The 8,766-nt window shown below is 36.3% G+C and overlaps 1 protein-coding gene across 5 annotated transcripts in view; it reads right to left on the bottom strand.

The window, feature by feature from the left end:
- Positions 1 to 7,000, bottom strand: part of LOC114350627 (uncharacterized) — a 125,402-nt gene extending 118,402 nt beyond the window's left edge. For all 5 annotated transcript variants that reach the window (XR_003655713.1, XR_003655714.1, XM_028301493.1 and 2 more), the window contains exon 1: positions 6,637 to 7,000. The gene's annotated coding sequence lies outside the window, so the exon portion shown is untranslated. The remainder of the gene's footprint in view (positions 1 to 6,636) is intronic.
- Between the last annotated feature and the right edge of the window lie 1,766 nt (positions 7,001 to 8,766).

Below are 8,766 nucleotides of genomic sequence, written 5' to 3'. Positions count from 1 at the left end.
CATGCATCTCACATTCGTCCGCACTCTTGAGCCGGTCCCATGGAATTACTCCAATCATTTAAAATAAACATGGCTTCTCCGAAGTGGCGGAGAGGTAGCTATTGGATCTATTGCGTGCCAACATAAAACCCACATTGATTTATGATATCGTTCGCGGGCCTTTATGCATCTGCCGCTTTTTTTACACGCTGCACCTTTCAAAACACATTAACCACCTTTATGAGTTTGCGCTCCTTTTTAGCACAGGTTAAATTAATTTCGAACTATTTATGACTGTGTGAAGTGATATTCTGATTGAAATTAGTATCCATTCTTTGACTCGGAGATAAAGGGTGATAAATCGCATTCAGTATCTTCGCAGTTTTTGTTTTGAATGAAATACCTTAACAATGAGAACTTGATTTATATTGTTGTAATTAAATAAATATTCTTCACTCAGCGTTTAATTTCTATTCGTAATCGACTAATAAGAAGTAACTAATGTTTGAAGCAGCTGGAATCCTAGCAAGAACCCGGTCGCGTCGCCGCGGGACGCCCCGACAATGGCAACCAAATTAAAAGGAACCGTAAACGCTTGAGCCTTGCTAAAATTTATTACACCCAGCTTTTTTCTCTTGTTTCGTCCACTAATGAGATTCGAATGCTGCAGCTGTATTTGAAATGTCGGGCGAAGATTAAAAAAATTCGCTCACCGTGGAGATATCTCACCGCAATTGAAAACGTTTTTGTTTTTGCAGCCGATTCCCTGTTTGTAAAGACGGACGAGAACCAATAATATACCTTATGCACGTATCGAGACTCGCGGGTAGCAGCTAGATTGCAGAACGCCTTATTGCAAACGATAGGTGCGATGGGAACGACTATGTTTTCGGATTTGGTGTTCTGTCTCGTCGGAGTAAAGTTGGTATTTGGCTGATAGCCGGAGGCGTCGCGGGTGGTCTGCACTATGTTGACTGTGTTGAAGTGAAGCGGGAATGCAAATTTCACTAGTGTTTCTGGTCTCCGTGCTCTTGAACTCTGTAGCGACTAGATTGAGTCTATTAACCGTAAAGATGGCAGAGGAAATTAATCGGGCAACTTATTAGTGTACGTGCAATGAATTGCTCCAGCTACTTACTTATTTGACGTAAGTAGTTTGTCTCGCAAACCACTTCGAAATTGTTTTGTTTATCAAGTTCTCTTGGGGTTAAGTTGTTGTTTTGAATGTAGCTTGGAACTATTTGTTATCATTGTTTTGTATAACATTTAGTTTATGTTTTTGCTTTTTATTACCAGCTAACTTCACAATATTATCATTCAAACTGTTAACGTTAGCAATAAAATCAAATTAATCGATGATGTATTTGCTTTTTTGCTCCTAACGCGTGACGCGAAGGGGAGACCACCGAGCGTCGGATCTGGCACAAAAAAGGGAAAACGGCGTGGAACGAATGATGCAATAAGAATTAAGCATAGCCAACTAGGCCCATGGAGAGGAGAGGGCTTTTGACGCCACGCCGGGGTCTGGGCACAATAGCCACGAGTACTGGAGCGTGGCTATCCAGTGCACGCTTCCGGCACCGTGGGAATCCGAAACTGGGCACATTTGATGATTGCCGTCAATTGGGCGTCGATGAGTTGCAAAGAGCCAATTATGCTGGAACTGTGATAATGTAAAAAGATCAATGGTGACGTGGTGAGTTAAATGTAACACAATTTGTAAACAATGCTGGATATGACGTGTCAAAAGTTATCTGTGGATATTAGCCAATGTTATTCTGGTTACAATACATAGCTTTAATGAGTGATACATAATTATTTGTGTACCTACTTGGTGACATAATCTTAATTTCTATGACTATTCAGAGCGTCAACAAATAGTCCATATTTTTCAATGATTTGGTCATTAAAAATATGGCAAGAAAACCAGTTGTTATTCATAAAAAGAAGAAGAACATTGCACATCTTTATAAAAACTTGATTTCAAATCCCCAACCAAGACCACTAAACCAAATTAAATGTAAAGCTACACATTAGGGTCCCGTTGATAGGTAAGCCATTGAAAGAATTTTAATCAAGCAAAGGAGCTCCCTTCAATAAATATTCCGACAATTTGTAATCAAAAGTTATGCCGTGACTTTTAGGGACAAAAGCTACAATTGTCGGTATAAAGGGAACGTCGCAATCTCAAAGAAGCAAAGTGCTAGAATTACGATACAGTATCAATCTTAATGGCTAAGGATAAAGATATAAGTTTGACATCAATAAACCATCATTTGACTAGATCTACTACATAGTAATAGGGTAGGGTAACTTTTTTATTACCTAAGTTAAGAACATAGATGGAAGCTTATAAAGGCTTCAAACAATTTACTTACACCTTCACTATACTTATAAGTTAACGATAAACCTTTACGGGAATAAATTCTTAAATAAACCATCGTTGAGGGTCCTCAAGTCATCCGATATTTAGGACAAAACTATTGATAGCGTACTTATAGTCCAGTCATTATAGTAAGTTCACCTCGGAATTCGAGATACCCAGCTGTAAGTCTGTAAATACGTGTATATTGACACCCTAAAAGTTGTCTCAAAACCTACATATGGTAGGGTGTAAGCAACTATTAAATTTCAAGGTCAACGGTCACAAAAATCGTTTTTTTGCGCTTTTTTTAGAAATATCTCATTTCCTATGGGTTTTTTGCTATTTGTATTTATTATCAATATTGTAGAATACTAAATTCTCTACAAATTTTGTTTAAAAACTTTTTTTATACGGTGAACCGTTTTCGAGATAGAGGGCGGAGAGCGCGCGGTCACTGCATCACTTCAGGTCTACTTAAGCGGTTTAGATTTTTCATACAAAAGGATTTTCCCGCTAATTCCTGTGGGAATTTCGGGAATTCCTTGTTGTAACTAAGCTTTGAGTTTACTAAGGTACCTACATGCCAAATTTCAAGCGTCTAACTTCCGTTAAGCGTTTAGATTTTTCATACAAAAGGATTTTCCCGCTAATTCCTGTTCCCGTGGGAATTCCTAAGTATACTATAACCTGCCCAGGTGTATGAAGAATAATTGTACCAAGTTTCGTTAAAATCCTTTTAAACAAAATTTGTAGAGAATTTAGTATTCTACAATATTGATAATAAATACAAATAGCAAAAAACCCATAGGAAATGAGATATTTCCAAAAAAAGCGCAAAATACCGATTTTTGTGACCTTTGACCTTAAAATTTAATAGTTGCTTACACCCTACCATATGTAGGTTTTGAGACAACTTTTAGGGTGTCAATATACAAGTATTTACAGACTTACAGCTGGGTATCTCGAATTCCGAGATTCTTACCTAATTTAAGCTTAAATGACTGGACTATTAAGAATAACGGAACAGACAAACGCCATTACGATAATTTATTATGGGCATAATTTTCTTCTAAGACCGCTTGAGCCCAGTTAATTATGTTTCTGCCTTGTCTTTGAAGCAAATAAAAGTATATCAAAGCTAAGTTATCACAGGCAAAAGTGCTTGGACAATATCATAAGTCAATTGGCAATAAACCTTCGGAATAATTTAATACTAAAAATGTTGATGCTATGATGAAGTAAATTATTCAAGACAAGAACGGCATGAATGCTTGCGAAAAGGGTGAAATTATTGGCACGCGATTTGGTAATATTTATAAATAATGAAACATGAAAGATATAAATAATTAAGTAATTGAAGATGTATTATTTGCCGCGGCAATCTATACTAGATTGCTATCGTATAAAGCTACCGTATCGAAACTCCCGCTCCAAAGTTGGCAGTAGATGCAGTAGATGCTAGTAAATAAATAATTGTTCCAACTATCACTTTCCCCAACATAGTGAATTTTGCTACTGACTAAATTACGGTTCTTTAGAACACCTACATTATTAAGTACTAACCATGCATGGCTATGAAAATGGATACAAAAATGTCCATGTATATCTATGCTTCATTCGAACTTGCAACCAACCACTGCTGACACAAGAAAGATTACCCAGAATTTGATTTAACTTTTTAAAATGTCTTGTCTTGTCTTGTCATAACTTGATTTCATTCAGAAGTAAGTAGCATTCCGCAAAATTTTCATCAAATGCACAAACATTAGACAAAGAAGCTTTTGATTTACTGGATGATCATGTTATGTAACAAAGTAAAATAAAAATAGAATCTTACTTTTTGGGGCTGAAATAAAACTACATGATATACTTAGACATACTCTTCAATACCTATGCGAAAGCTTAAATATCTTGTTAGATATCAGACCGTACCCAAAATTTATTTAAACTGGATGACTCTAGTGATACCCAATCCGTTTGGTATCCAATTAAAGACGAGGATTTCCGACTGAATTTCGAATAACTCGGGCAGATCGAACGCCTATTATGTGTGCTCATGGTTACGGCGTAAACAATAGTTCATCAAATGGTACAGGCACGTCATTTCACGGCTGGTCGGTCATTCGCCTATTTAGCACGTCCATTTTCTTGACGAGCAGCCGACGAGCACAAACTGCTCAATTGATTGCCTCTTTGCAGTACACTTTAGAGGGACCGTTGTGTCAATAGTGTTGCAGGATTTCGCTGGCTTGCTCTTTCTGGCCGTGTTGGGCTAAGTGATTCTGTATCGGCTTTTCTGTAGTTTTTCAAGCAAGTTAGTTGAATGATTCTAATTTGTTAACCGTTTACTTGATTATTTTCTTAGAAACATTAAAAAATGCGTTATTTTTTGTTAAAAGAAAAGGATTTACTATTTCAATATCGTCGGTATCTTTTTCATCATTTAATTTTACCATTAACCCTTTTGCTATAAGTATTGGTTACTGCAACAGAAACTATGTTTTTTTTTGTTGTAGGCATTATTAATATTATACATAGTTTTGTTTTGTCTCATTACAATTTTTAGCCACTTGTACAATTTTTAGCTACTTGTACATTCGACCGCACATTAAACTATATTTTTATGTTTCACCACACATTACAACTAAATACACGTCACAGTGTTTAGCTACATTTATCGTCACCCTAAAACGTTTTATGCCAAAACATATCATAAATAACACATTTTACAGACCAAAATGTTCCAATGACATCACTACATCGTGACCCTGGCTGCAACTCTGTAAGTCGGGATCAAGTATGACAACCGCAGAGCCCCAACAATGAACCGGGAGAGCTCCCGAGGGAAACTGAAACTCGTCTTAAAACCCGCAACGAACTTAATCAGAAGTGAAAACGGGACTTGGCGAAACATCTGCACTAATATAATAAGAATCAAGATGTTTGCTTGTCGTTAGGGGTTATATTAAAATTGAAACAAATATTTAATTAGATGACAAGTTTTTGTGTATTGGGAATCAACACAAAGCTCCACATCAAGAATCTAATTCTCAAAGAAATAAAAATGCTAAGTAAACGACTATTAAAATTAAATATGTTTAAGTATGACGAACAACATCCGCCCCATAAGTTCTTTCTATTGTATTTTAGAAGATAGAGGATCAAAAACTTCTACTCATTTATTCTAGAGGTCTGTCTGCTAAGTTTCCTTTCTAATCAGCTTCTTGAGCTTAATAAAATGATTTCATTGCATGAACTACCCTTGCCACTATTTACATAATATAAAAAATACAGTTCATGACTAAAAAGCCTCCTACTCATTCATTACATAATGATAAAGTAGAGACAACATAAAGAACTCAAACATACATTATCAGAGCTGCCAACAAGAAAATAAACAAATACCTACCTATCAAAATTTTTCGCGAAAATTCGCTTTATATCACTCGATTGCAGAATCCAGATAGAGTATCAGAAAAACTGCCAGAGGGGAGTTCCGTCGAACTAAAAGTCCCCAATCGAAATCTCCTCATAGTAGGGAAAAGACTGATTTATGGGTAAAACTTACCCCATAACTCATCTCACCATTCGTTACTTCAATAAAAAGAACGTCTTCTTGTAATTTATTGGATGTTATATGGATTTTTATTGTACTTGTCTATTTTAGAGTGCAGCTCAGTTATTAGATCGTAAATAAAAAAAATGATTTAATGGATCCTTGTGCTAAGATTTGGTAATGGAAAGGGGCAGGTTGGCCCCATCCTTTATGGCTTAGATAGGAGTTATCTTAATTGATGCACTTTGAACGTCTTATTTGGAATTTGATCGGAGCCGGTTTTAAAGTACGACAGCTGATAGGGCCAGGTGAAAAAGTTTTGAATGTTACAAGTATTTTTCAAGTGGTCGAAATGCCTTAAGTAGTGACATTTGGAGATAAACATTCGCTCTTTAATATATTCGAAAGAAATTCCATTTACATTCGTATAGCAGAGAATGTACCTAAACCAATAAAACATGAATATACATATTTAACGAAGCTAATAAATTATCTAAACGGTTTTATTATAATTTACGAAACCAATAAGTAATCGTTAATCAAAGTTAAACACGTTTTATAAAAAATTTAAAAGCTCTACCATTTTCTTTACATTTTCCTGCTACAACCCTTAGACACTTTATGTATTTTATATTCTATGTAAGCTTACAGAGAAGTTTAGTTTCACAACTAATATATAATATTCTAGTTACCATTTTCAAATTAAACTTTAACTTAGAGAAAATGTAAACAGTACCTGTTAGTCGTTGTCATGCGCTGTGGCTTGCGGAGGTCCCCTTTTGCAAAGTAACTTAAAGTTACAACTTTACAAAATTACTTGGCAAGTCTCAGGCGAGACTTTTCGACAAATGGAAAAGTAGAGAATGCGTCACTAAGGAGCCGATTCCATACATCCAGTCACTTTGGAACACAAGAAAACTTTGAAAACAACACTTCACTGTGAGTATGGCCACACAAAAGTTGCGGTTAGTTGTAAAGTATTTGAATAGCACTGCACAATTATTATGGTCACTCAACAAATAGTCTTATAGTCGGGATAAACCGGTTGTCGAAGTCGGTTCGCGCGTCGGAGCGGCACAGACGTTCGCTCGAAGGGACGGCGCGAGGCTCTCTGCCCTGTCGCGGCGAGGGGACGGATAGACGAAAATGGCTTCACAAGTTAATTTTTTTCTCTTTCCTCCTTTAATATTCCGCATATGGCGTGCGCGCGCATGCGTCCTAACCTCATGTAGGGTTGTAATGTAACCCGATGCACCCGCACTTTACATAACTTATTGGCCGTTTATCGGAGGCACTATTAATACCCTTTCCATGTAGGCCCTGCGTTGCTTCCTTGTACAGTGCGTGAATATTAATCCTGGTACTTTCATCTAGCCGAAACTATGCCATTAATCTCAATGTAACCTCGGTAGTGTTGGTTAAACTTGGTTAAATGGTGATGATGTGTGATGTTTACTTTGTGTATGAATTGACGCATTAATTTTACTTTAAAAGCCCTTTGCTCTATCTCTGTAGAGAGAGAAGCTTTAACATTCACTTTAGTATATTTTATCTTATACTCGTAATAATATTATCTAAAGTTCTTTAAAGATAAATAACTAAAATGTTAGTAATTTAAGCTTTTTTAGATATTTTTTTGTTACTGCAATATTAACTAATAGTTTTCACATAAAACGTCGCTTAATTTATTTGTCATAACTTATAGCGTGATATTTTCAACTTCAAAGTAAACTTCAAACTAAGTTATTCTCAAAAAGACAAACTTTTAAACAATTAGTAGGTAGGTACACTTGTTTGGATTGTAAGGGAATAAAACTAATAACAAAGCCTAAGAGAGCTTTTAAGAGTAAATTAACGAAAACTTTCGTACCAAGCTTTTACAATACATCAATTAGAGCTAGATCAATTTTATTGGTCTATTTCGGTGGAGCTTTTAATACTTAAATAAAAAATGAATCCGAGAACGGTGGCATAAATAATTTATTGCTTGGCACTTAGCAGGGCTATTACATTTATTTTGGATCACAAGTAACAGCTCTACAACTTGTCCGTAAGTTTATTATGAACGTGTATTTTGTTCCCTCCTCCCTCCACTATAGTAGAGGAGGCTCATAGTCCAGCAGTGGTACACAAGTAAAGGGCTGTTGATGATGATGATGATGTGTATTTGTTATGTAAAGGAACACGTTTGCTTAGGGTATTACACGTAGTTTTTAAGTATCATTAATTAGTAGAGTCAAAATTATAAAAATAAATTCGTTCGTTCGTTCGTTTCAGCCAAATGACGTCCACTGCTGTATAAAGGCCTCCCCCAAAAATTTCCATAACGACCGGTCCTATGCTGCCCACATCCAGAGGTTCTTCCCGTGACCTTTACCAGATCGTCGGTCCACCTAGTGGGAGGTCTGCCCTGCCCACGCTACGTCTATCGGTCGCCACTTAGAACCTTTCTGCCCCAACGGCCATCATCTTTACGAGCTATGTGCCCCTCCCACTGCCACTTGATTTTAGCAATTCTGCAAAAATAGGTTCATCCAATATTAATGTCACACACACAAAAAATATACACAGAGATTTTTCAGTGGGCGCTAAAATATCTTGTTCTCAAGGTTTAGTTTTGACATTTGTTATTATTAAAAGTACCTACTATTTTATGTATTTGTTACTGTAAAAGCTCGAATTGCAGTAAATCCTAAGATATTCCAGTAAAACCTAAGATCTACCAATTCCTAATGGTAAATGTCCCAAAAGGTTTGCGATTCGAACTCTTACCACCATTTCGTTGGTAAATCTTAGGATTTACATTAATGGCACGGTAAATGTTGAAAAACAAAACATGTCATGACGTTCTCAGGGCATCTCATCA

The sequence above is a fragment of the Ostrinia furnacalis genome, unplaced genomic scaffold (assembly GCF_004193835.3).
Source record: "Ostrinia furnacalis isolate ACB-3 unplaced genomic scaffold, ASM419383v2 OfSCF0932, whole genome shotgun sequence".
In the NCBI taxonomy this organism is placed as follows: domain Eukaryota; kingdom Metazoa; phylum Arthropoda; class Insecta; order Lepidoptera; family Crambidae; genus Ostrinia; species Ostrinia furnacalis.
Note: the sequence above shows the minus strand (reverse complement) of the source record. Positions and strands in the feature narration are given on the sequence as shown.